The 26,991-nt window shown below is 38.0% G+C and overlaps 1 long non-coding RNA gene across 1 annotated transcript in view; it reads left to right on the top strand.

Annotated features, from left to right (window-relative positions):
- LOC110472996 (uncharacterized) overlaps window positions 1–26,991 on the top strand; it is a 165,184-nt gene that overhangs the window by 128,051 nt on the left and 10,142 nt on the right. The window contains exon 6 of the long non-coding RNA XR_002465798.4: window positions 15,728–15,869. This is a non-coding gene — a long non-coding RNA (uncharacterized LOC110472996). The remainder of the gene's footprint in view (window positions 1–15,727; window positions 15,870–26,991) is intronic.

Here is a 26,991-nt window from a genome sequence, read left to right as displayed (position 1 = left end):
GGTGGAAGGGAGGAGGACAGGAGGCTATTAGGATATTCTACTGAACTAAAAATTCAATTTTTATGTCTAGTAGCATTTTATATATTTCTCCAGAACAAATTTCTTAAGTTTTATTCTGAAGGTTTAGGCTTGGCAAAACCCATGTGTCCCATTCCCTGCACGTGTGTTTGTTTTGAGGTTTATTAGGAAGTGGATGTGCATCTGGTGGTTTCACTCATATAAACTCATATTTTCATTCAGATAAAAGTCTTCTGAAGGACACAAGACCTGGAAAGCCTCCTGGGGTCTCATGCTGACTTGGGTTTTATGACAACACCATGTTGAATTTTCCACAAAGGTTTTAATCCCACTCCCTAACATCAAAAGGAGACTGATTCATAAAACATTACTTCTGTCTTTTTTTTTTTTTCCCCTCAGAATCTTGTTATAGATCTTTCGGAAATGGAAGTAGATATTGTGTGTTGAATTGATTCATAGTTAAAAATGAGAAAAAAAATTTAAAAAAAAAAAAAATTCCAGCCCTGGAAGTGTAAGTAACCTGAGAGATATATCTTGGCAATTGGGCAACTTGAATTTCTTAAAAAATCAAAAAATAAGGATAAAGAACAAAAAAGTTCCCATAAAATACATGAAACAGCTACAGTTCTGTAACTGCAACATTAATATATCAACACTGTCAAAAAGTCATAATTGTCTCAGCACTGTAACATTATTTATTTAATATTGAGAAGCTATTATTGCACTCTAGTTAAGAAAAAACACTCTTACCTTAAAAATGCATGAAAATAATATTAAAAATTAACACTAAAACTATACAATGTGGCAGTAGGAGGCTCAGCAAATTGATAATGGAATAGGGAGACTTTCAAACCAGGTCAGAAACTACTACATGATATCTTTTTGATGACATATGAGAGATGAGACATAAAACATGCCCATTTCCTAGGAAAAAATAAGCCTGTTTGTAGAACTTCACCATCAAATAAAAGCATAAAATACTGAAGGATTCCTGCAGTACTGAGGTCAAGCATGGAGTAAGGGACTTTGCAGAGTGAGCTTGGCTTTCTTCTGGAGCAAGCAGGAACTAAAGCATGCTGACAGAGGAGCATAATGAGCATTCAGGGCTCCAATAAAGGTGATGTGGATGGAAATGTACAAATCCCAAACAGGAAACATTTCACTGCTCCTAACTGCTCATTTAAGTGCTGCTTGGGCTGCTCATGTTCACATGGAAGCGGGGCCTGAGTGCAATCAGCAAGTCTGTCTCATTGCACTAGGTGTGGTGTTAAATAAGGACCTATCATGAAATCCATGCCCCTTCTTCAGCTCTCTATTGAAAGTGGGAATAAAGCTTTATCCACAATGAATTTTCACCTCTGGCATCGAGTCTGACCCTAGTGGAAGTACCAGCCCTTCAGAGCTGGGTTTCAAATGGACTCTACTCAAATTACTTGTGCATTTGGCTAATTTTTTCTCCTTTGATGGAAGTAGTACTGCCATGGAAAAACATTCATGTAATATTTTTATTTGCAAGATGGGAATGGTGTCTGTCTAGATCATCCAAAAACGGTTCTGTCCTGGAAATCCTGTGTTGTTGAGAACCTGCAAAAACAGTGAATGAAAGTGTGAAAATATCTGTCCATAAAAGTGAAGGAATCATTCAGATATATGACATATGTGGTTTGCAGAATAGCTGGAATGAAACTAAGTGGGGTCTCTAGGAATAGCAAGGTATCACTTTGATGACAGAAAGATGGCAAAGCTGCAGAAACAGCAGCAAAGTAAATAACAGATTACTACAAACCTGTATGTACTCCATTGTTTTATTGCACGGTTTTCTCTACCATTTAACAATTATAATACTATTAACTATTTCAGCTTTCCTGCTGTTGTTCTTGCACTCACTGATCCATCTTTTATGGTGTATCCTTTATTCTTCCAGGGAGTGTTTCAAACTAGTGACCAGAAAGTATCCTTAGTCAGTCACACATTTCACATTTCCTTGAAGAACTTTCTTGATCAGGTACAATCTCTTCTTGAGCACTTAAATTTGCAATGCTTTAATTTTTCTCCTTCATTCTGTATCTCCCTGAGTTCAATTTTGAAGGACTATTTGTCTCTCTGAATTTTTTCTCGCTCATGATTTTGAACTTATTTTTACATTTTTGGGTTGAGGATCTCTGTGAAATGGTTATGAGGTTTCATGGGAAAATAGGATGATCTAGCACTGAAGTGATCTTATTTTAGAAACATTTATTTTGTGGAAAGTGGTTTTTTAACATCCCAACTAAACCCAACAAGAAGCAGTATGTTTGCATTTGACACACGCAGAAGCACAGAGAGAACAAAACTCCCACCTGGTTTTCTTTTTTGTGAAACATCTTCAAAGACAAAAGAAAATACAGTTGAAGAGGAATGATTATCAAATATGGCAATTTCCTTCTGTTACTTTTGCAGAAGGTGCTGCCCTGCCTGTACCACTCTGACCCTAGCTGCTTACAACCAGAATTATCTAATAGCCTTTCTCTTCTGAATCGGATTTAATCAGAACAAGATTTTTGGGTTCAGGCTTCAGATGTCTTTGTTCTAGAGGAACTTGTAGAATGGGGGTTCATCTTCAGAATGTCTGTGTTTAGGTACCTCATGTGTCATAGTGCATTATTGCTATAAGTTACAATTGTAGGAAAAAATGACGGTGGTGCTTAAATGGAGCTTGACAGTCTGCATAGCAGGCACCAGCCATCTGTGCTATGGCAGTACTGTTTGTATTTTAATGTTTAAACATACAGCAAAGATAATTAAGAATAACTATAATTAAAAATGATTACAACAAATTACTTTTCCCTCAGCAATGATGTGCGCCTGTAACTTATAAGTTACTTGATGCAGTAACCCTTTGGTAAGGCAGATAGGGTGGGAATTGCAAAGCTATCCTGTTTCTTGACAGCGCATAGATTTTTCAGGGGCTTTATTTTTATTCTTTTTTACAAATGATGAAAGAATTTTACATACTGGGCTTCATACACCTATTTGATGCGCAGTAATTATCAGTGAAATTTCATTCTTCATATCAGAATCTTCACTCTTTTTATATTTTTTTTCTTTTTCCCGAGACAAGATTAAAAGTAGCATATTTCTCAAGCTATGGAAATAAAATGACAAGAAAAGAACACAAACTCATACATTTATTTTCATTTTCAAAGAAAAATATTAATATTTGCTCTTGACAAAAAGAAAACAAAATTTGAAACAAACAGAAAGGAACCAACTTTTAGGATAAATTAATGCAGTATCTGTTGTAACTTTTTATGCCTAAGAATAACAAATGGCGCTCATTTTGCAGCCCCACTTGTATAAAACTCTAACTTCCCCCCCTGTGTTGTTTCCTATGGATCCTGTTGATGGGTCCTTGGTGTTTGTCCTCATGGAGATGAACATATTTCAAGCACATGAATAGGGTTAAAGTGAATTTTTCTTAACCATGAACAGAATTTCAGTTTCTGAGCACCTCCTTTAGAAGATATAAATGAACAAAAAAAGAGAACAGTTCCTGCAGCAGGTTCTGGAAAGTTCCAATCCTGCTCCTGTCCCATGTCCTTAGGCACAAAGTGAGATCCTGTATGGAACTGGATGTGGCCAGGCCATGGGTGTACGCTGAGAAACCTGAAGGTCCCCTGATCTTCCTGTAGTGTAGACATAATTTACATCTTCTATCACATTCCTCTGTCATCCTTCCTAATAATTAATATATCTTTGGTGCCAGAGGCATGACAGAAAAGGCAAGAGCAGCTTCTGAGAGGCACAGTTTCACTTCAGAACCCGATCTCTGTTCTGGTTCAGCAGGGCTTTGGCTTTTCTAGAAAGAATTGGATTGCTGCTTGATTGATTGCATACGAAACCATGTCTGTCTATCTATCATGACAGTTTAGATGGAACATTTTTTAGCAACTCATTCAATACCTGGTTTTTCATGATGCAAATATAACTTAGTGTCATAACTACCATGAGGTGACTTGCAATAATTCCAGGAGGATTGCAAAGCAAGTTGACAGATGAACAAGCAAAGGGTCAACATTTACTTACACCTACTTGGCATTTTTGAGCCAGAATCAGATTGGTGGGTCAAGCTACTCTGAATTCCTTAATTGATAGAACGAGAATTAAAAAAGTAAAAAACAAGAGAAAATTATTGTCTAGGCTACTGCTTATTAAAGACATCTCTGCCTCACTGGCAAATCACCTAAGAAAACTATTTTGGACTACCACTTCTGCTTAATTTCCAAAAACTGATAATTGCTATTTTGCAGAAACTATCCTTTGAAGCTACTTCAGAACTTAGCTGTGTTTGATTGGACATTAGTGGTATGGCCAGGTGTACAGACAGTGATAGATTAATTAAAAGGCTCACCTTTGCAAACTGAGATTGCTGTGGTGGCATTCCTCTTGTCCTGAAGGTGACAAAGGAGCTGTGCAACCTCAAACGAAGCACAGCCCTGGAGAACTGAGCAGTTTCATCACATACTGGTCACTTAGATTATCAGAATGAAGGGGATATGTAAGTGAGGCATGAATAAAACATTGTAATAATGTGAAGAAGAACCCAAATACTTTTCCAAACCTAATGTTTTATTTACCACTCTAAGTAGTTTAGTGCTGTTCTGGCATGTAATATTTGATGGCTATTATGTTTTATAAAGTTTGCATTGATAAATGTATCTGCCTTTCATACAGGGGAACCACATGTTCTCCTTGCTTGAGGAAGAATATTACCCTGTAAGGCTGATTACAGCTCTGTTTGAAATTCATTTCAGATTTAAGTGGTGTGGGCCAAACTGAGCCCTGGTGCAAATCTTCTTGTTCCAATGGAACCCCACCAGAGGAATGTTTGACCCTATGGGTTAATGTAATGAAAAGATAACAGCATACTGTATGATCACATAAATTAAAGATGGGAAATACCAATTAGGTCAGCTAGTCCTTACCCGGGGGACCAATTTAGAGTGTTCCCTACACTCTACTCTGGAGTGCTTTGCATTGTTTTAAGAAACTCAGGCAATAAGACTTTTCTCTTGGGAGACTACGTGATAGTCCATCAGATATCACAACTAAAAACTGGGTTTTTTCAATGTCCATCTCAATTTTTTGATTCTCAAATTTCCCACAATATCTCAGATTCATTGTAAGGAACAGTATTTTGGGGTTCTTTTCTATTGGCTTTTCACAAGGTAGATCCCATATGTTTTCAATTAGCACTTTCCTCAGATTCACTCAGAAATAAAAGACAGGAGAATTATCATTATTATTATTATCATCATTATTATAATTATCATTATTATTATAAATTAACTAGGTCAAATAAGAATTGAAAAAATAGATTTTTGTCCTCACAGATGAAAAAGACACGGAAAAGAACTGATATTGTTTCTGTTGTACCTGTTGTTTTTTCATTGTTTTTTTGTGGGTTTTTTGAGAGGAAGACTGGAAGCAGAAATACACAAGCAATTAGGAAAGGTTTTACTTTCATCCCAGATAACTCGAAGTAGTACTGGAGATTGTGGGCTCAGATGAGATAAAACCTAATTTCCAGATGCATCTCCACAGTTCTATGCTCCTGGCTACAAAGCTAACACAGACATTCAAGCTGTCATCTACCAGAGTGGTGTCAGAATGTGACTTGGGCAGCAAAACTTGGCGTCTGAGCAGTGCCACGACAGCAGTGAGAGCTTTCCTCCAGCGCCACTGGGTCATCAAACAAATACCTTCGTCCTGAGTTTGACGTTTCAGTGGAAAAAAGGGTTCCCACTCTCTGAATGGAGCAAGTCTCCTTGGCTTTAGTAGGAGAGGCAGGCTTTGATCCAGACTGTGCCAAGAAGATTCAGGAGTTGTTCAGAAATTGATTGGCTCAATTGTGTCTTGTGCTGCCACAGTACTTCTTGTCCAAGGCAGACTTCAAAAATTTGCTTTGGACTACCTGACTTTTCCCACATAACAGATCATGAACTTTGAGGTCTTTTATTTAAGAGTTTATACTGTATCAGGTTATGTATTTGCTCAGGTAGCACAGTTCCTGCTAATGTGAATTATTAATAATTTCAAAGGTGGGGGGCACTCATACAACCCAACTTTGATCCCTACTTATTAAATTAGATTTGGTTTAAATGAGGAGCCTAATTTCACAAAAATCCTAGTATAGGTGATGTAATGTCAAAGACCACTTCAAAAGCCAATTTTAAAATAATCTAAGTTTTATTTTGCTGTGGTTTGCCCCCAGAGGATCCTGCTTTTGCCAGAAGTCAGGGCCCCTAAGAGAGACACCTTGAATAATTTCCTTGCTTACATGCCTTTTTGAAATGGTGGAAGATGGTGCCGAGATACATGTAGTAAGTCCTTTAATGACAATGATAACAGCAGCTATGGAAAAGCTTTTTTAAATACATATCTATTTGAAAATACAGATCTGAAATGACTGAAAATAAGAATGGTGAAAAGTGAGGGAAATAGAAGATAGGCTAAAAAATAGAAAAGAACAGTACCTGAAAAGGATCCAAGTGAAATCAATTAGGGTAACTGAAAGAACTTAGAAGCATTGGAATATTAAAGTTCACATTATATTAACATTAATGTTAGTTTTTCAAGGCCCACAACATCAGAAATGAAAGTATATTAATATTACTAGTTATGTATTGCTTAGAAAGCACACAGTAAGTGTTCCTTGATTCATGAGCTTTTTCTGCAGGACTGTCACTAGCCAGAAGCCACATTGTCAGTGAAAGTAATAGAACTTTCTTTTTTTTTTTTTTTTAACTGAATTAATTGAAGGAAGAATTACAGTTTTAGAACCACTATTGCAATGGCTGTTTGGCAAAATAACAGGCAGCCATTCAGGTTGTTGTCTGCACTGAGTGTGGCTCAGGTGTGTCTGAGCTGTTGTCTACATCTCCACAGATCCCAGGATTTTAAAGTTAAGCTGTTTAAGTAAGAAATTATTTATTTAAATTAAATTATTTTTAACTTAAATTATTTTTACTTTTAACCTAATAACTAACTACTTGTGGCTTGCAGTGTAGACATTTTTAATCTAATTATACCTAAACTTATGAAGGAAAAGGTGAAGAAGGATTAGCTTTCATCTTAAAATTCTGTTTTGTTTTATATATATTATAATATTTTAAAACTTTAATGTCTAAGTTTTCTATTGTGTGATATTATACACTTCTATATAAACTATATACATATAATCTTAATTCTATAATTTAATTTTGGAAACCTTCTTCATGGCTTTAGGTCAAATGCAGTGTTCTCTTGGGAGTTAGTGTTTGTACAGAAAGTCTAAAATTTTCAATAGCCGGGGTTCTAACAGCACAACATCTCTTTTTTTTTGGAACCACACGACTCCCTAACAGATTTTACAGTTGTTTTACAGCCTTTTTTTTTTTTTTTTTTTTAATCACCTCTGTGTCACAGGATGGCTCTCAGCTTGTGCTATGGGCCAAGTTAGTTTAATTTATGCAAGATGTATACGTTGAGAAGTGAGAACACAGAGTTTCAAAATGACTAAGATTGCTTCAGAGTGCCAACATCTTTAAATTGCCTACCTTTTAGATCTACATTCATGAGAGGAGAAAAACAGAGTATGGCACTTTGCATAGTTTCACATATTCTAATCATACACCACAGACTCTTAGTTTTGCAGAAAACATTGCTGTATTTCTGTATAAAAATTAATAAGAAAGATAAGATGTAATGAAACATGGGAAAGAATAGAAATTCTAAAGATAAATCTTATTTATAGCAACCTTCTTGAATAACTATGTCAGGTTTTAGTCAGGTCAACGACCAAGCTCAAATACACAATAAAAAATTATCTTCGGTCAGCTTAAATTAAAAAATGATCATATTTCCTTTAACAGTCTGAAAAGCTAAACCAATTTGTTTCAGTTCAAATTAAATATGTCATTCAGATTGAAACAAAAGGTTTTGTTTAGCTTCTTGACTTCCATTGACTTTGTTAAAGCATAGAAGTATTTAAAATACAAAGGTTGTACATTTGTAAGTCAAACTAAATCTACATTAAAATGGGAATGTCTTGCATTTTGTAGCTACTGGAAAAAAAAAATTTCCAACTTTCTTTTCACGTTTTCTTACAAAAAGTTACCTGGAAGTGTCATACACATCTTGACCCAAATAACTTTTTTTTTTTTTTTTCCTTAGGAATAAACTTTTCAGCTGTGAGACTTAGAAGGAAAATGAACAGGTCAATATCATGTATGTATTCAATAGCCTGAATACAAAACACACAGAGAATAAAGATATAGATGTTTATGCATAGGCATTTATGCCATGGTTTCAAGGACCTATTGATTATCATTTAGCTTTCACAAAGTTTGAGAACAAAAGATATGTTTTTAAAGGAAATCTCTACCTAATCAAAAAGCTGAATGAACACACCTAAGCTTCTTATCCTTCATATGGAATTTCAGGAAGTAATCATCAAACAAAATCATTTCTTCAGGACGTAGGATTTGTATAATGTTCAAAAGGAATGGCTGTAAGTACTGATGTTATGTATCCATAGCTTTGTATCATGCCTATGTGCTTTGAATTATTTTCTAAATTTTGGAGTTTTTAATATTCTTGATAAACACTAGAACAATTTTGCTTGTCTTCAGCCATAAACTGTACCATATGGAATGGTTCCACATCCCTGTGGCTCAAGCCATCTTGACCCACACCAAGGAAGACAAATTTCCTAGACAGTTCCTGGTTTTGGGATCTACCAAGGCACTTGTCAGATAATTGATACTAATCCAAGCATTCCCAAAGAGATATTTTCATCTAATGAGCTTCTCAGAAGTTTATAATGCCTCTAACGTGGGACACTTAACAAGTTTGTGTGTCAGGGAGTTCCAAAAGTTGGTAAGCAAATGCTGACTGGTGCTAGATTCCTGGTGTGAAGGAGACTGATTCCTGAGCTGTGGAGCTCTCTTTCTCATTTTGTCCTATCACTTTTTCTTTGCCATTCCCTGTCAAACCTGTTTCTTTCTGTTGACAGACCACAACTCGATGTAGGAAATCAAATAACTTGTTTTGCACTCATTTTCAGTAACTTATTGTAATTTTGTCTTCCTTTCTCATCTTTGACTTAAACGTGCCATACTTTCTTTTTGCCCTATCTTTAACTTTTACATATACAATACACATTTCATATTTCTTTGGGTTCTGAGACTACTGAGTGTTGCCTAAGTTAATATTTCTGCTCAAATAAAGAAATCGGTGAGAAAGCTCAGAGCTGAGGAAACGGCTGATTCCTTGCTTTTCTTTAGTTGCTACAAACCTTGGTTATTGACAAAAACTTCCTTGTATACAAAAGCACAAGGGGGCAGCATTACATTAAAATAAATTGTTACACTCTGTGTGTGTGTGTGTGTGTGTGTGTGTGTGTGTCTGTGTGTGTGTGTCTGTGTGTGTGTGTACTGAAGAATAATCATGTAGGTAATGCTAAGGTTGCAGAAAAAAACAATGCTATTTGAATTTGTTCAGAATGCTTTATTAGTTTACTTGTTCTGATGGCATAGGTAAGCTAGAGGAAAAAAATTCTGAGGCTGTGGAGAGGTTTTTACTTTCTCTTGTGTGATAGATCCTTCATGCATCTTCCTTTCCCTCATCAATAAATATTTATTTGTGTTTTAAGGGGCAGCACAGCTTTTCAGAAGATTTCTTTCATGACTAGTTTGTATGAATAACAACCCTTTGCTCCCTCATCGATACAGGACAGGGCTCTGGACTGCAAAGGATTTCTGCCAACCTTGGAAACTTTCAAAACTGATCACCAAGGACCTATTTGGAAAAGATCAGTTGAAATAGCTTTTTCTGTTATGGCAATACTTGTATTAACACTCTCAACATCTGGCTTGATATAGATTCTTTAAAAATGTGGTTTTGGGTGGAAATACATTACTGTAGAAGTTTACCTTTGGAGAGCAAGATTGTTCCTAATGACTTTGCAAGTATCTGGTCATGCACACAGTGTTCTCACTGTCATTTATTTACAAACTGTTATTTTCCTAATTTTGAGTAATTGAAATACCCAGTGTTTTTTTGTATGGAATCAATGATCTGAACCACTTTCTAAAACCTGAATGTTGCTACTGTAGATCTGTCACTCTCAGTTTAAATTGACTGACTGATCTTTGCTAGGTGGGTCATTTTGATGCTATGCATCAAAATGCAATCTAGTAATTTTTTCCAGGAGGTGCAGTGCCAAGGATCTCTAATTGAAGTGGCTCTAGAATGGTTCAAGACATCTGAAATATGAAAGTGTATTTGTTGGTTTTCAACTCTACTTAGTGTTAGAAAAGAGGAGTTGTACACTTAGGGCCAAGTCTAAATGCCAGTTGAAAGAATGTCTAGGGAAGGGTGTCAGTGTTTGGTTGCAAAGTCCTAACTAAAGATATCATTTAAGTTTTGTCTCTAGGGATGCAAATATTTTCCATATTATTTGGCATCACCTTCTGGAAGCACTCCAGGGAATATTGTGTAATTCCACTTGTGTGAATGACTGCTTCCACCTGTGTTAACATATCCACACATCATTCTCACAGTCTTTTATATAATTCAGTTCTGGAAAGAAGAGTTAAAAAGGTTCTTCCAAGGCCTAACTCTCAAGAGGCTGAGACCCCCTCACCAGGTATTCAGTTTCCTGGGGTTGTCTCAGAATATAAACAGAAATTTAATGCACCGCACAGTTAAAAAAAATTGGTCTCTGGCTGTTTGCCACATCAGTAACCACAAATGCCATAAATCTTTGGCAATTGTCAGTCCTCCATCTAAGGAATTGACTGCTGCTTCATTTCCCTGCCGGAAAGGCCTGAGTAGTTTATAAAATGGGGAGTTCAGGACTGAACTGCATAAAATTGAAAGGTTGGTAATACATTTTTTAAAAATTTATATTTTTTTTCCCTCAGTATGCTCAGAACCTAGAAATATGACAAAGAACCCTGTTTTAAGAAGGAAATGTTATGATAGTAACTTCAAAATAAAAGTAGCTGGGAGAATACTTTTATTGTCCCTTTTCTTCCAGTTCTTTCCTTAAGTGAAAATAAACATTTATTTTCAAGTCAAATGAATGGGTCATGTCACTCAGTTTGGGTTCTGTCACCATGTTGATATTATAAGTAATCTGACTATGAATTTTGGGCTTAGAAATTATTTTAAAACCATAAAAATGTTTCATTTCCTTCCAACAAACTTTCATCTTTGTATTTAACTCTTTCAGCTGTGTTTTTGACTTGTTATTATGTTAAGTTTAGCCTCATGTACTTGGAGTATTTTTCCCTGATTTTTGTGCTTGGCAACCGTGAGATCTTCTCTCAGCTCTCTATTTTTCCTCAGGTTTTTAAAATGCCACCTTCCCACAGTTTTGGAAATCTAGTTACATTATTGTAGCTGTCTTTTCTTCATAAAAAAAAAATGAAACAAACAAACAATTGTATGGAAGACCATTTTGGAGAATTTCACTCTTTTTTTTCAACAAAAACCCATAACAATTGATGCCATCTGCCCCTGTTTTTCACATGGGTCAATAGGTGTTGAGGTTATTGAGTCTTTTAGTCATATCAGATGATCAAAGAGATACCTTTTCTTCCTCGAGAGAGATTATTTGTGGGTATCTTACCAATCACATCTGCTTCTATAAGACATGGTGCATATCTGTATGTTCTGGTATCTTCTATCTGGAGATTTGAACAGGAGTTTTATTTCTGTCTCTCTCGACCTCCCTTCTCCCCAGAAAGGTTTATTCTGATATGAAGCAGTTTTTCAATCTAGTGACATGGGTCAGCAGACACCTTGTGTTGTGCTGCTTGCACGGCAGAGTCATCCTTGATGGAATGCCTGGAACTCATCTCCTCTTTCCATAGTTACAGCCTGGTGAAATCCACCTTTGCTTACCTGCCACAGTAAATTTATAAAAAAAACGTTGTGGACAGAATTATTTTAACAAAACAAACAAAAAAAAAACGAACCTCAGTCATACTCCAAGCATAATTTGATTAGTTTGTTGGGTACTTTTGTTATGTCATTTATTTTGATTTTTTTTCTACAATATTGTCCTACATTTGATTCAGGTAAAGTAGTATTCCTTCCACACCAAGTACTCCCCCATTTGGAGCTGTTAGCTGAAACTGAGATCAATAAGTAAGGTTAGCCTAAGATTTAGGACATCGTATCTCTAGAAGAAGATCAAATACCAACTATTGAAACTCTTTTGGCTATACATGTGGGGCAAAAGCCAGGCAGCTAAAAGTAAAGAGGAGCTCTTTTGTCAGTTTTGCCAACAAAAACAATTTTTTGCTTTTTCATTTTATTGGAAACAAGATATCAACTTTTCCTTGGGACACTTAAGCATACTGCAAGTTTGGGGATTTTTAAGGGCTGGGTTGGACTGTATTACTTCTCTCTCTAAAAATGAACTTAGCATCAAAATTTAATTTACAGTTTGTTTCTTTTATGTAGCTCTTCCTTCCACTCAAACAATACAGGCTCAATAATGAATTTTTTAAAATCCACAGCTGATTTCACCTTTCCCCAGTTTAGGGTCATTTTGTACCTCTTATAATGTAAAGGCAATGGGGATGCCATTCTTCTGCCATCTCATTCTAGGTGAATCTGTCATTCACCTAGATTCTGAAATACCTCAATATTAGGGTGAAGCAGCTCATAAAAAATCTTGTTTTTCAAAAAATATGTCTTTTCCAGCTGAAACAGTCCCATGATTCTTGCTCTTAGTTACCTGGCTCCTCACACAGTGCACTCAGACTGCAGTGAACTTGTGCACCAGGGAAAGCAAAATTCTCCCAGCCATGCAAGTGGCCAGACCAGATTCTCTTTGAGCAATTCCAGGGAAGTTAGCAAAACTGGGAAAGCAACACTGCACAGTGTAGAGTAACACATGTGTCTTACTGCCATGTTACACACAAAACTGATGTGTTCTGGATAAATTAGGATAAATATGGATAAATTTTCCTTTGATGTTCCTCTTGCAAGTAGCATGACATAACATTCTGGAGTGTCCAATGGCTACTTAATCCTTACATGCTATTTGTAGGCAGCTTTTTTAATTTTATTGTAATTTCATGGTGATATTTTATAATAAATAGGCTTATTCTCCAAGTAAAAGTACAAAACAAAAGCATGAACTATTAGGTGTTCAGTAAAGTTGGTGATGTAAAGGAAGAGCAAATAGCATTTGCCTTCTGCCTATAACTGAGAATAGAGGTAAAGAATTGATCTATTATTCAGAGGTGCTGCCCTTTGTAATTCCCATTGACTTTGGGCTACGTATCCAGGTGCTTAAGTGAGATAAATTTTTAACATGCAAAGCTGGAAGTGATGTTTTGGCAGAGGATCCCATTTTTTCCCTGCAATTTCTCCCTTTTCAACTTTTAATTTTACTTTTTAGTTGATTGCTTTTGCTAAACTTAACTGGATCTTAAAATCTTAATGTAAGATTTTGTTACACTTTTTTTTTTTTTTTTTTTTACTTGAAAGTAATGATTACACTAGATTAGTTCTTCAGATTCTTTCAGCTTCCATAAAGGAGACATGAGTATTAAGGACAAATGAGTAATATTGCTGTGTGTTAAATTCATTTTATTCTCTCTTCTAAGTTCTGGGAAAAAGGCATATCTTCTAATTAATGAAAAAAGGTTGATGTGTATAAACTTATGTATTCCTTAAGGATTTTAAGAGGAGCCTGTGTTTAAATGCACAGACATTTTAAATGCACAGGCACTTTTGTGTGTTATTCAATTGTATAGTGCAAGTTTCTAATCTAGAAAGTCATTCTGGTTCAAATATGTTGGAAAAAAGTCCTGAACAATGTAGAGAAGAGCTTCCTTGACCCAGGCTGAGTGAGCTGGACATCTTTGCCAGCAATATTCACTGAAATATGGGCATTGGATGTATGGGGAATCTTGTTTTCAGAATCCAGCTCCAATAGCAGAGATGCTTGAGGGTTTGTGAGTTCAGAATTAAGACTATTCTTCATGAACACACAATTCAGACTTGAACATGACACTGAACGTCCTTGTGCTTTTCCATGTGTAAACATGGATAACCCTTCCTTCAGAGAATCATATCAAATGCTTTCTGAAGAAGCAGCTCTGTAAGACATTCTGATATCAGAAAAAATGGGTGCTTTACAAATAAGAATAGTTATTTTTCTGATCTAAAGAAGGAAGGAGGTAAGTGGTCATGGGTAAGGAAGGCAGACATAGAATTTATAACAGGAACACAGCTCTAAACACATATGAAGACAACAGCTACACCCTTCCCTGAAATTTGCATGGAGTACACACAGGATAGTAGTTTATTTATTTCTCCTTTCCTAAATCTAAGAGGAAAACTGTACTTTATTCAAAAGTGAATACCTCCAGCTCTTCTGCATTTGTCCCTCTTTGGCCACAGACATTACTGGACTTATTCTATTAATGGAAAACATGCTTCAGGAAGTTGATGCTGCTCAAGTGTGTCAGTCTCCTGTGCTAGACCCTTAAAAGCATGGAATTACCAGATTCAGAGACACCTCTTAACCTCCCCTCACACCCACACAGCATGTCTCTATTGACAGTGACAGATACAGCATCTTAATAGGGAACCTACTTCAGCCTCCAGCAGAGAAGGAAGCACTCTACTCATTAATCTCCTTCAGAGCATAGTCTGAACCCTTATTTACAGCCTCAGCAACATTAGCAAGCGTTCTGTGTTGACATATGCACACAGGTTAGGCGTGTCAGACAGGATGAGCTTCTGGGGGAAGCTGATGTTTTAATGAAGGCTTTGCCTCCTCCCCGTCACGGGGAAGTGCTGCCGGCTCTGCGCTCGCCATCTGTAAAGCAGCATCCCAATGGCATTCCTCATCCATCCCAGCCCACCCCCTGCAACAAAACACCAAACTGGGCTGGTCAAAGGCTTCAGTCAGCTTCTCATTTCTGTGCTAGTGGACAAGGCATGAAAACCTGGAGAAAGAACAGGTGTCTATACAAAATGTTCTCTGTTTGGTGATCTGCATTTGAGCCCTTCCACGTATGTCTGATGGGAAGCACTGCTTTTCTCCACTTGCCAAGACTGAAAACATAATCACTTATAATAACTTCAGAAGCTTGTATGAATCACTCTGTTGTCTAACGAAAACCTGATCTGGGCAAAACCAGTGCAAAGTCTTGAATGTTCTGCAGTTGAAATCATTACGTGGCAGATGTACTGAGAAAATTGGATAAGCAAATAGCTTTGTGGTTTTTACCACCTACATTTCAGAGTGCTAGAAGAAGTCTAGGTGTTGAAAGCTTATCATATGCTATAAATGTAATGCTGTCAATGTTACAAAAGGGCCTGTTTGTTTTGAGCTGGTTATCTGTACTAAGGATTAGGAATTAGTTATTTTGGTAGGGCTTAAAGAAAAATGAGGGATGCTCTGGAAGAGTAAGGTAATGTTTAATTTAAAAACAAATATTGCTCATAGCATTAGAGGGATACTCTACACTAGAAATTTTATGTTGGTAACCAAAATCAAAAAAGCATTGTGGCTGGTGTGTGAGACTAGAAAGTCTCAGCTTTGGCAAGGTCTTCCCCTTGCAAGGATGCCTCCAGGAGGACACCCGTGCAAATGTGCCAACTCAGGGTGCATCAGCTTTCAGAGGACATCTCTAACATAGTTTTCCTGCTCCAGCTTCCTAGAACCCATCCAGGCTGGTGGGTTTGAAGGCTGAGGCATTTGGCTTGTCTGAACACACCTGTGTGAAAGCACCTGGAGATATTCTGGCACCTGAGGGAGAACTGGGTGAGGCATTGTACTTCAGAGAGTTGCACAGGTGAGTGGTTGGCCATACAACAACATTCTGCCGGTGTTCTCATGTTAACTACAGGAATTAAAAAGGATATCTGCTAACTTGATCCTCCTATTATGTCCTATCTTGCCAATAATATTGGCTAGCTAAGCCCTTCTCAGAAGAAATAGAACTAGTTTCTTTAGCAGGATGGGGACAGACCTGAGGGAGAATGGAAAGTAACCTGTATGTCACTCTTACATATAGGGCCATATATTCTAAACTCATGACTCTTTGTCTTGCTGTGCTTTATATTAACCCATTTAATTTAATACAGATGGGTCCCTATCTCTTCCTGTTAAATTCACTTGACCCTTCCTTGATCACCTATATAAATTCCAATATAGATTTTTTGAGGGATATCATCTGAAATGTTTTATTCATGGTACAAAATCATACATTAGTATCACTGTGTCTGATCCTTTGAATAATGATTGCTTGAAAACATGCTTTTTATCTGATCAAATGCTTAGCAACTCCATATTGGATAAGGGTTATGGGCCATTAGCCACTAGATACAAGACATCCCTTAAAATGTAGCAGGATAGTCACCGTAACGTCTTCAAATTTATCTTAAATTTTCTCTAATACCTCATTAACTGGATTAGGGTCACCTGCTGTGTTTTACAGCATTATTCTGTATTGTTCAAATAGTCTGCATGGAATGAACACAAGATTTATCAATAATCTTAATTAGCAAGCAGTAGTAAACTAACTCAGGGACACAGCAGCTACTATATTTGCTTCTATGCCCCTGTAATTTTTCTGCAAACAATTATTACAATTGAAATGTATGAAAGCAGATTTCAAATAATGTGCTCAGCAAAGGGTCTGAAGGAGAAGCAAGGTTTTCAGATAAGACAAGAATTATTTATATTGGACACAAAACTCCCATGAGGTCTTGCTGCCATGGCCCCTCTTGCGGACATAGGCTGTTTGGAATTCATTCTTTGCCTTGACCACAAGTGCAGGTGCTAGTGTGTAGTATCAGCAGCTTCATTCTGCAGGGAAGGATTAAATGCAAAAGTCACAGAGATTGGTATTGTTGGTATTTAACAAGACTTGGATGTTAGGGAGAAAAATAATGCACTTTTCTTATGGGTCGCTCTTTAGCTCTACATTTTTTTAAAACACTGGTAGTCATTACTAGCTTTTCAGAACACCAGAAGACAGATGTTTACTTCCATTCTGATAACGTTATCACAACCTAAAAGTCCTGAAAAGAACAGAAATCCCCACATGAAAAAAAAAAATATTCATTGCCAGTAAGTCTTCTTTTCAAGGGCCCTGTGGCAATGAATAAGCTCTTGAGACACTGAGGAGTAGTAGAGAGGAATGAAATTGTAGATCCACAGTGCTGTGGAGTTTGGACAGTATAGAAGTCTTTGGGGGACCACAGTGAAGGGATCTTTGAAAAGGGACAAGCCTGCTTGGTGATTTTGAAGACATTCAGGATGCTCAAGGTAGCTTCAAAGTCATGCCAATAGCCACAGAAATGTTTGAGTAACCCTGACAGGGTAACTTCAGCCCTGAGGGCAACCCCATCCTGCTTTTGGGACAAGACACCATATTCTCTGCTACCCTTAGCCCACAGGTCTTGAGGACTGTATCCAGGGGCATGGAGCATAGGTTGAAAGGTGTTATCTAAGACCTATCCAAGACACTCAACATCTGGGGCTGTGCCTTCCTCAGAGCTGTTTTTGGAGTAGACAACAGCCACTTAGAATTTGCCTAGTCAATCTCTTTAAAAAGTAAAAAGTAGTACTGATGGCAATGAACCAGTCAGATTATGGAAAATATACACCTAAAAATCATATTTGACTTTAAAACTGCCCGGCATCAATTAAACCTTGTCATGTTTTTCTTTGTTATGCTCTCCTCATACACCTAGTCACCTCTGACTCCTTACTTGCAATTTTTTGAGAAATTATGTTAGCTAGTAAAAATTCTGCTTCTTCTATGGAATATGATCTTATTTATTTGATGCATAATAGGTAATCCATAGCTGCAGGAGTCTAAGCACCTCCAGGGGTAGAATATGTGACCTTTGCTATTCTAGACCTGCAAATGCACACACAGACACTCATTCACATACACACACAAAAAGTCCCTATGCACTGATTTACTGACTCACTCTGAGAGACAGTGCATTCGATGGTTTTCGTTTCATGGTTTTCATCCTCTGGTGTTGGCAAGAAATGCAGAGTGAGAGAAGAAAAGACGTGAGCACAGCATTTGGTGTCCTCTCTAACTCCCAGGATGTGACCTCCAGAATCTGCTGCTAAACAACGCCAAAATTGCAGAAAAGGGAACTGGCTCTGCCACTTTAGAACAAGCACAGGATTTGTAAGGCAAGCTTTAACATCTGTGAATAAAAACACCTAGCAGAGATACTTGGACACTGACAGCTTGTTTCTAGTCAGCATCCCACAGCAAAGAATTATTACATCTTACGATTATTTTTTATTTACATACGCAGCAACCTGACAAAATGAGGTTGATGCTTTCTCCACTTTTAGTTTCCAGCTGACTATCATTTTCTTTTAAGATTAAATAAGTAATTTATTGAACTGCAACATCAAGTATTTATTAGGAAATTGCTGGGTAATTTTAACTGTATCTTTTTTTAAAACATAAATCTGCATCCAAGGCCTCCAGTAACTTTGTGCGACTCTGCACCATTAATTTCTTCCAGAGTGACATTCTGATATGAGCTGAACAGATGGAATTGCAGGATTGTTCTAGCAAATTTATCATAAAAAATGCATCCGACACCTGTGTAATTTGCCTAATCATTTTCCTAATAAGCTCCCACCATTAATTATGCACGATTTCCACAATGCAATCAAGATAAAAGTAAATCTGATGACTTAATACCCTTCAAAATAATTGGTTCACCCAACACAAGGCCTCCTTTGCTTTCCATAGCCATTCCAGTTAATTAGAAAAAGGGTGCACCCTGTAGGAGTCAGCAGAATGGAGGCTGAGCGCATGGTGGGAGGCAGGCCTGCTGGTTTTTTGGGCAGGAGTCAAGGATATTAACTCATGAAAGAGAGGAAGGGCCCCCCCGTCTCTCATTGCTGCCTCTCCCCCCTGCCCACCCCACCCAGCAGCAAACAGATGCGATTAGTGTTCTTCAGCCATCAGAAAACTGACTGCAGGACTCCGAGGGTCTAATGAGAATCAACTTTTCGGCGGCTGCTGTCTTGTGGTGCAGCCCACCTGTCACATCATTAGGTGCAGCATGTGCCTGGAATTCACTTTGCTAAATGAGATTTACAGGCCCCAGTGAAACCCATCCTGCAGCATTCCTGCTTCAATTAGCTAAAGATTAATTGTCTGAGAAAGGGAATGAAAGTTTTACTTCAACTGACCTGAAAATGGTGGGGGGGGGGGGGGGGGAGGAGGGAGAGGGGGATGGAGGGGGGCAGAAAGTATGGCTCAGGTATTCCACATAGGCCTCAGGCAGCGTGGAAAAACGTGATAATTTAAAGGTGCTGCAAATTTCCTACACCTCGTCTGGGTGAGTGAAATTAACTAGCACTAAAAGCTGTCAAATTAAAGGTTGACTTCCAGATATTAGCACCTTAAATGTCACCGAATATTCTCCGTCTCTTCCCTCCCCACCCTCCCTCCTTTCTCCTCTCCCTTGGTCTCTCTCTCCCCTGCTCTCCCCATTCCTCCCCCATCTTTTTTTTTTTTTTCCTTTTTTTTTTTTTTTTGGCAAACGGGCATCTCAGCACACCTGCACGTGCACACAAACATTATCCTACTGCTGCTCCTGCTAACTGCCTGTGCGTGCTCAGGCCAGCGTCGCTTGGTATGAATCTCAGATGTAACCATGACTACAGAACAACTGGCAATTACAAAATTTCCTCCATTTTTAATGTTACACTAATTATGTTTGAATGTGTTTTAATGAAGAAAGGAATTGAGGAGATGAAACAGCGTTTTCTGCATGAGGAGACTGGGGGTGAGGGCCTATGTCTCCTGTCTTTGACAGCCTGGAATTCAAGCCCAGGAAAGGTGCAGAGCATCTTGAAATGAGGTGGTGTGCCTACAAGTATTTGGTGCTTTCACCAGCACATAAAATACATGGATTAAAATTTAGAATCCTGATGATAACACCAAAAAAAGACCAGGCCTGCTCATAACATCGGGAAGAACAAATTACAGCTTAACTTGAACTTTATTTTAAGGCTGAAAGATGGCTGCTTGCTCTGCAGTGCCATTGCTTGGGATATCCTCCTAGCCAAAGGTGAAGCTTCAAATCTTGAGCTGGTTTTGAAGAATCATACAATTGTAGAATGCTTTCAGTTGGAAAGGACTTTAAAAACCACATAGTTCCAACCCCTCTGTCATGGGCACTAGACCAGGTTGCTCAAATCCATATCCAGCCTGGTCTTGACCATGCACTTCCAGGCATGTGACATCGACAGCTTCTTTGGGCAACATGTTTTAGTGCCTCACCACTCTCACAGTGCAAAACTTCCTCCTTAGCTTTTGTTCAGCTGAGATTTTAAGTGAGAAACTGTTTTTCTTCTGTTCTGCATGGTGTAAAATATGGAGTGTTTTCCATGCTTGTGCAATGTGTAAAATGTTTTAAAAAAATGTTATTACCCATAGGTCTGGCATTTCTGCTTGTGCTCCATCTCTGGCTCTGTGTCATCCAAAATAGTAGGTCATGTCAACAAGTTTGACTGAAGCCAGTAAGACTTTGCACGTGAGTGGCTCCTGAGCCAGCTGAGGTGTGTGAGGCACACTCCAAATGCTTTTTTTGGATTTGAATGTCATGCTGGAGGGACATGTCCTGCCACCCAAATTATTCTGGGGCTGAGCATCAGCCTCAGAGGTTTCCATCAGCAGAACCTAGTGGGTGACCTGCCAGGGTGTGGTTACAGCTGGGTCTTGTGCTGGTGTCTTCAAACAGGGCAAGATGAGACAAACACAAGTTAGAAGGAGAGTAGCTCTAGTTCTGGCATTTTGAGCTGGGGTGTGAGTGCAACAGGTGTGTTTGAACTGTGGGTTCGTTTTTTTTTTTGTTTTTTTTTTTTAATAAGACCTACTTGGTTCTATTTTACCTGGGGGGAATCAAGAAAAAAGAAAAAAACCCAGGAAACAACATTTTGCATCCCCCTGCTCCATCTCCTTTCTTAACCTGGTAATTTAACATGCACGCACACCCACTGCTGAAGGTGGGGTGGGGATACTGTTACAAATTTCCTCGCAGCAGCGAGCTCTGCGTCCCAGCTGTGTCTTCAGCGGCATGAGCCAGCTTGATTATGCTAAAGCACCCCTGGATCCCTTCCTCTTTTGTTTCAGTCTACACAGGGTTTTAAAGCTTAAACATTTGGCATGCTTGGGTAGTTTCTTCTCTAATTTTATCCCAGCTGACTGTGCGATGAGTTTAACTCGGAGCCCTTAGGTGCAAGCCACTTTCCATAGTGTATATTAAACCTTATAAAACTAGCCTGTATGTCATTATCCAGAATATAATTACCTATATTGGAATTTGGCCAGGATACTGGGGCTAATATTGTTAGCCTTGCAAAAATTGGCACGGGACTTTCTAATGACCACATGTGGTCAGTGCCATATGTTTCCAGCTCATCTAAGGGATGGTATCTCTCACACAGCCATGCCCCCTTGAAATCACTTCAGGGAAGGAAAGCAAAAGCTCAGAGGCCAGACAGGACAGGCTGTTGGTAGTTCAGAGACTGATGACATCTTTGATGTGGAGCAAACACAGCTCTGTGGCAAGCCTGAGCGCTGCATGGCCAGGAACTCTGACTGACCCAAATTTCCATGTTCCCTCCCTCTCTTCTGCCAGCCCTCAAGCCTTCACAGCCTAGCCTGATGAGAAGGGTCTCTGCCCTTTCTGGAGATGAGGTATTTTGCATAAAGCTAAATTTTTTATTGCTCATCACACAAGTGACTTCATCCACTCAAGATATTATTTTTGACAAGAGTGGCCTAAACCATAAACTCTGTCAGAAATGTTGTACAAAGCCCTTTTATTTTTTAAAGTTCCACATGTTGTATGTCAGACAATCATAGTGTGCCCTAACTTAGGATGACTGTGCTTTAAAGTAATTAAGCTAACATTAATATTCTTATTAAAGGGAAATCTCATTTAAATATATGGTGAAATGTTTCCATGTTTGCTTTATATCCCATTAAGAAATTTGGGATAGACTCTCAGACAATGCAGTACTTTACCACTGCTCTGGTCAGTCTGATGAGACTCATCTCCATCCCATTCATAAACAAAACATTCTCCAAAACATTCATAAAAACATGAAAAAGCATTGGGTTTTGAGCACCTCTGGTAGAATGTCATTACAGGGTTCAAAATGAAACTTTCTCTGCTGTTTCCTTCTTATCCTGACAAGAAGTGTTCTTGTCCTTTCCCAGGTTCTTCTTCGTGACCCTTCTGAGTCTCCTCAGAGTGACCAAGTCACCTCCTCTTGTTCTGCCTATGTCCATGGGGGTCTCTCCCCACTTTTTTTCTTCCCTCTCTCCTTTGAACTGCTAAGCTGTATTCTCTTCAAATTGTACAATGAAACCCTCCATTTACTTTATCCTGTGATAAAATAGATTTTCATTATAAAACATTTAATGTTACTGCACGACTTCTGGCCTGCGTGGCTTGTTAAGGTACGAGTGGTGGTAGAAAAGTGATGACCTAATACCTCTGTTTTGAACCTAATTTTCTCTTGATTGCCAAAAAGTTGTGAAAAAGGAATCAAATCCATTATTGGACAAGGTTATCATTAAGGAGGCTGGCAAGCCTTCAGCTTTACAGCCTTCAGCTTTACAGCTCTCTTTTTCTGAGATCATTGTTTGGCTTTAACGATCTGCCTTGCCACAGGTAGTGTTTAATCTTCCCTTTTTGATTAAACTACTGGAGATGGTTTTGCCAAGTCATCTCCAAGACTCTGTTTCCTTCACATGTCCTGGATTTTTGACTTTGTTACATCCTTTTTACTTGAATATAATACAAGGCTGGTATTTGTGACTTTGGCTGTTGATCTTTTCCTAATAGTGGTCAATTAATAAAATCCATTTACACGTGGTGAAGATGTGTCAGAGGAGCATAAAGAAAGAAGTAGATCAAAAAGTTGTTATTTTAGCAACTTTATTCCCTCTTACTGAGATCTCTGGCCTAGCTCAGTCTGGGACTTACTATAACTCACATCAGTTACCACTCAACTTCTGCATCAGATTTCAGGAATGAATGCTTTCCTGTAAAAGACTAAATTACCTAAAGCAAATCTAACTTAAGGAGGAGGGAAGTTTGTAGGGCTATATCCTTGTGATGCTTCAGCCTTGTGATATTTCAGTCAGCCTGGCACAGGAGGGCTCTGATAGAGGCAGGTTTTCAGTGCTTTGAAATTCACTGTTTTGAGAGTAATGGTAAAAAGAAGGCAGCAAGGGATGGGAGAGATGAGACAATGTGATTTACTGGAAAAATCTGGATCTTTTGGGGAAGAAAGGGCTGCCTGCATTCAACATAACTGGATGTCTATTTAATTAATAGCAAGATGCCCAGTACTTTTGGAAAACACTTGCACATCCAAAGAAATAAGTCATTGTACAATGGGTCCTAGCAAAGGACCTTACTGTGATCCATGCCAGAACCACTATCTAGCTTGGATTTCTGCCAGCTTTTTAATGTTGTGGTGCATATTTTCATTTTTTTAATGTTGTGGTGCGTATTTTCAACCTTCCTTGAAGTGAAGATCAAAGGGTGCAAGGTCTCTTTTGTAGGACAAATATATTCAATTAATAACTCCATCATCAGCTCATAAAATATATATTTTGCTGTTTCATGACATTGTTTTGGGGTGGTTTATGTCTATTTACTAGGACCTTATGCATGCCCATATCTCAGTTATACTGAGGTTGTGGAGATGTACAGAAAATGATACAATGTCCTCTACATGTTCAAAATAAATTGTGGAGTTGATGATTAACTCTGCAAAATAAGTTGACTACTTCTAGAGCAAGGTGGTTTGAAGAGACAGGAAAATCTATTAGCTTGTTTCCCTATTTAAAAGAAAAATAAGTGCAGAGCCATCAATAAGGAGGTGAAACATGACTATTTACCACACAAATGTGAATTAAGCAGCACTTGATGGAAACATTTTGCAATTTTCTCCTGAGAGTATTGCTGACCTGTCTAATTTTAAGTGTGCAGTAAAATGAAGGCCTTCTGGATGGATCTGGTGAAATCAACTCGCAGCGTGCTGTGATGAACAACTAAACAATTGCAAATTGTTTAATTCTAAATAATTGCAATTATTTAATTCTAAAGGTTGTTTTTCAGGCCTCTTTTCTAGAGGTTTGAGGCCCACAAAGAGGACATTTTGCTATTTGAGGAAAACAGTATTATATCAGAAGTTTGAAGACTCATTTTGGGCCGTGTAGTTGCTTTTGTTTGTTTTGTTTTGATTTTGGGCTTATTCTGTCCCGCTTCCTAAATTATGGCAGTATTGTCTCAAATCTCAAGGGATTTCTGTGTTCTGCTGAGGAAAAATTTAGCTTCAGTTGACTTTACTAGTACACGTATTATTATAATGTACACATAGTTTTTTAAGTGTTCTTCCACTCTGCCTTTGGCAGATCTTCTGAGGTGTTTCCATTCCACAGTTTAGGACCCTTCTACATGTTCTGTCACTGATTTCTAATGATGTTTAAGTGTTTTCTAAGAAAGAGGCAAATGAGGCAATATCTTAAGAGTCTTTAAAAGACAGCTTTCCTGTGCTAGTAAAAAGCCCCAACATTTTTTCATTTGTTTGTTTCTACTCTGAATAAATTATTCAATAATGCTGGGTTTATTACCTCAGCTATTATTTGCCTTTCAGGCAGTCAAGCTTGGAAGAGGCAATCTGAGGCCATTTCTCCCCCACCCCAAAAGCTGAAAAGCCCAGAGCTCCTGCTGGGACATCCTTGCCCCCAGCTGCAGTGAACTGTAGGAGACAGTTCTCTCTCTGGTTTTGTTGTTTTGTTGGGTTTGTTTTTTTTTTTTGTTTGTTTGGGTTTTTTTTTGTTGTTTGTTTTTTTTTTTTTTTAAAGCTCCCAGTATTTCTGCTGATACCTAAATAGAGATTGCTAACTTTTTGGGTATTTCTGAAGATGTCTGTCTTGTCTTGGTGTCCTTAGCAAATGAGAACTCAGCTTTAGCAAAAATTTGGCTCTGGGTCTGTATACTTATGGCAACTTCCTCTGTGAATAGTGAGCTCTGTTGTTAATTAATGCAAGCTGTGTTTCACTTCATTTCATCTACTGTTGTTCCTTCTGTTAGGCAAATTTTCTGTTTAAGTAAACCAGTAGTATTTGTAGGCCTTAGTCAAGAACTTGGTGTACGGAAATAATAATTATTAATAGTTTCCTTTTTTAGCTTGCCTTCTTAAGGAAACACAAGTTATGCTCTCATGCTGTTTGTCTGGCAGCCTGCTCCAAATAACTTTAGAGTCTTTTAGTTAATTTCAACCAAAGTTTACTGTGGGAGCTCTACCAATTTTGTGGAAACTGGCTACCAGCAAGAGGAAAAGGTGATGCAAATTAAGGCTCCTGCTGCAAGGAAGAGTACGTGGTGAGCTCGTGTTATTTTCTTTTTGGGAGCAGACATGTGCTGGCTGGCCAAGCAGCAGAAATATAGCTCTTGTGCTGCCTCTTCCCTGTTCAGTAATTAGGAAATCCAGGAGGGAGGTTCTGTGCTCTGTCCTCATTTTGAACAAGAATGAAGGAGTAGAGGGAGGTTGGAAGTAGTATAGAGGAGGACTTGGATATATTGAGTGGGGATTTGGGAAACAGTCTTCATGAGCTCTGCTGCTCTCACATTAACTAACTAGATTTAGTTTGTAGTGTACTTGGGAGTGAAGATATTCTCGAGGATTTAAATGGGAGTCTTCCTGAGGAGAACTGAGAAAATCCTTGGGAAATTCTGGAAGTCCTGATGATTGTCACAACTAATGACAGTAGTTTCATTTGCATGAAATGTACAAGTAGTTCATCCAAACTGGTGCACATATAAACATGCACAATTGTGCACATTTAAATTATCAGTTCTCTACTTTTATTTTGTGTTTGTTTGATCATTTTTAAAGTCACCTGAAACTTTGTGAAAGGTAGATAATTTTTCCAAATCTGTAATAAAAATCACAAGTGTCATATGTTTAACTAGGAGATTAGCATAAATAAATGCACCTCAGAAAAGAGTTCATAATTTTCCTTGCCCCCCCTTTTTTCTAACTTGGGGTCCCAGAGAAAACTTATTTGGGGTATCACAGTTGCTCTGTATTGACTGGATAACACATAATCAACAAGAAAAAAACTTATTCTCTGGTTTGGATACCATTAGGATTTTTTTTTTACTAATATTTTTTATTATTTTTTAGCATTTAATATTAAACTAGTGAGCTGGCTGAACTCCAGCTTCTGGAAAAATTCCAGTTGAAGTAATTACATCTTATGTAATGAATTTCCCTATCTGGCATTAATTGGAAGAGCTATTCTTCACTTTCTGTCCTAAAATGATCTATATTGTTGCTGTGTGTTATAGGTTACTTTGGTCAGCCCTGAAAATTGGTGCATTTTAATAGACAAATACATATGCACTGGGCAAGTTTCAGAACTTCTAGGATGCATCATCTACAAATATTGCTCGTGTTCAAATAAAATTGTTGCTACTCAAGCATCAGTAACCATGATCTCCTCCAGTAGCTGGAAAACTTAAAAAGACAGGATGCAAACTTTAATTCTACTGATAGGTGTTAGAATGGTTTTTTTCCAGATGGAAGGACAAGGGTCCAGGGTTAAAGCTTCTGAATTTACTGCAGGGTGTTCCAGGGAACTTTTGCAGGTAAGATCTGTCTGTGTGCAGATAGCCATTCCTTTGTCTGTGTGGCTATGGAGGGAAGGAGGGAACCTTTGCACACAATAAATCAAGTGAGAATACTTTACTAGTGTTTTTGCAAAATTAAATTAAATTTGTCTGATCTCAAATGCTACTTACAACATAAATTATCTCTATATATTCAGTCTGCTAGCATCCAGTTTAATTAAAGCCAGAAAACCTGCATCTATTATTTTTTGCTATTCA

This window comes from Lonchura striata, chromosome 1A, assembly GCF_050655825.1.
Source record: "Lonchura striata isolate lonStrDom1 chromosome 1A, ASM5065582v1, whole genome shotgun sequence".
Classification (NCBI taxonomy): Eukaryota; Metazoa; Chordata; class Aves; order Passeriformes; family Estrildidae; genus Lonchura; species Lonchura striata.
Note: the sequence above shows the minus strand (reverse complement) of the source record. Positions and strands in the feature narration are given on the sequence as shown.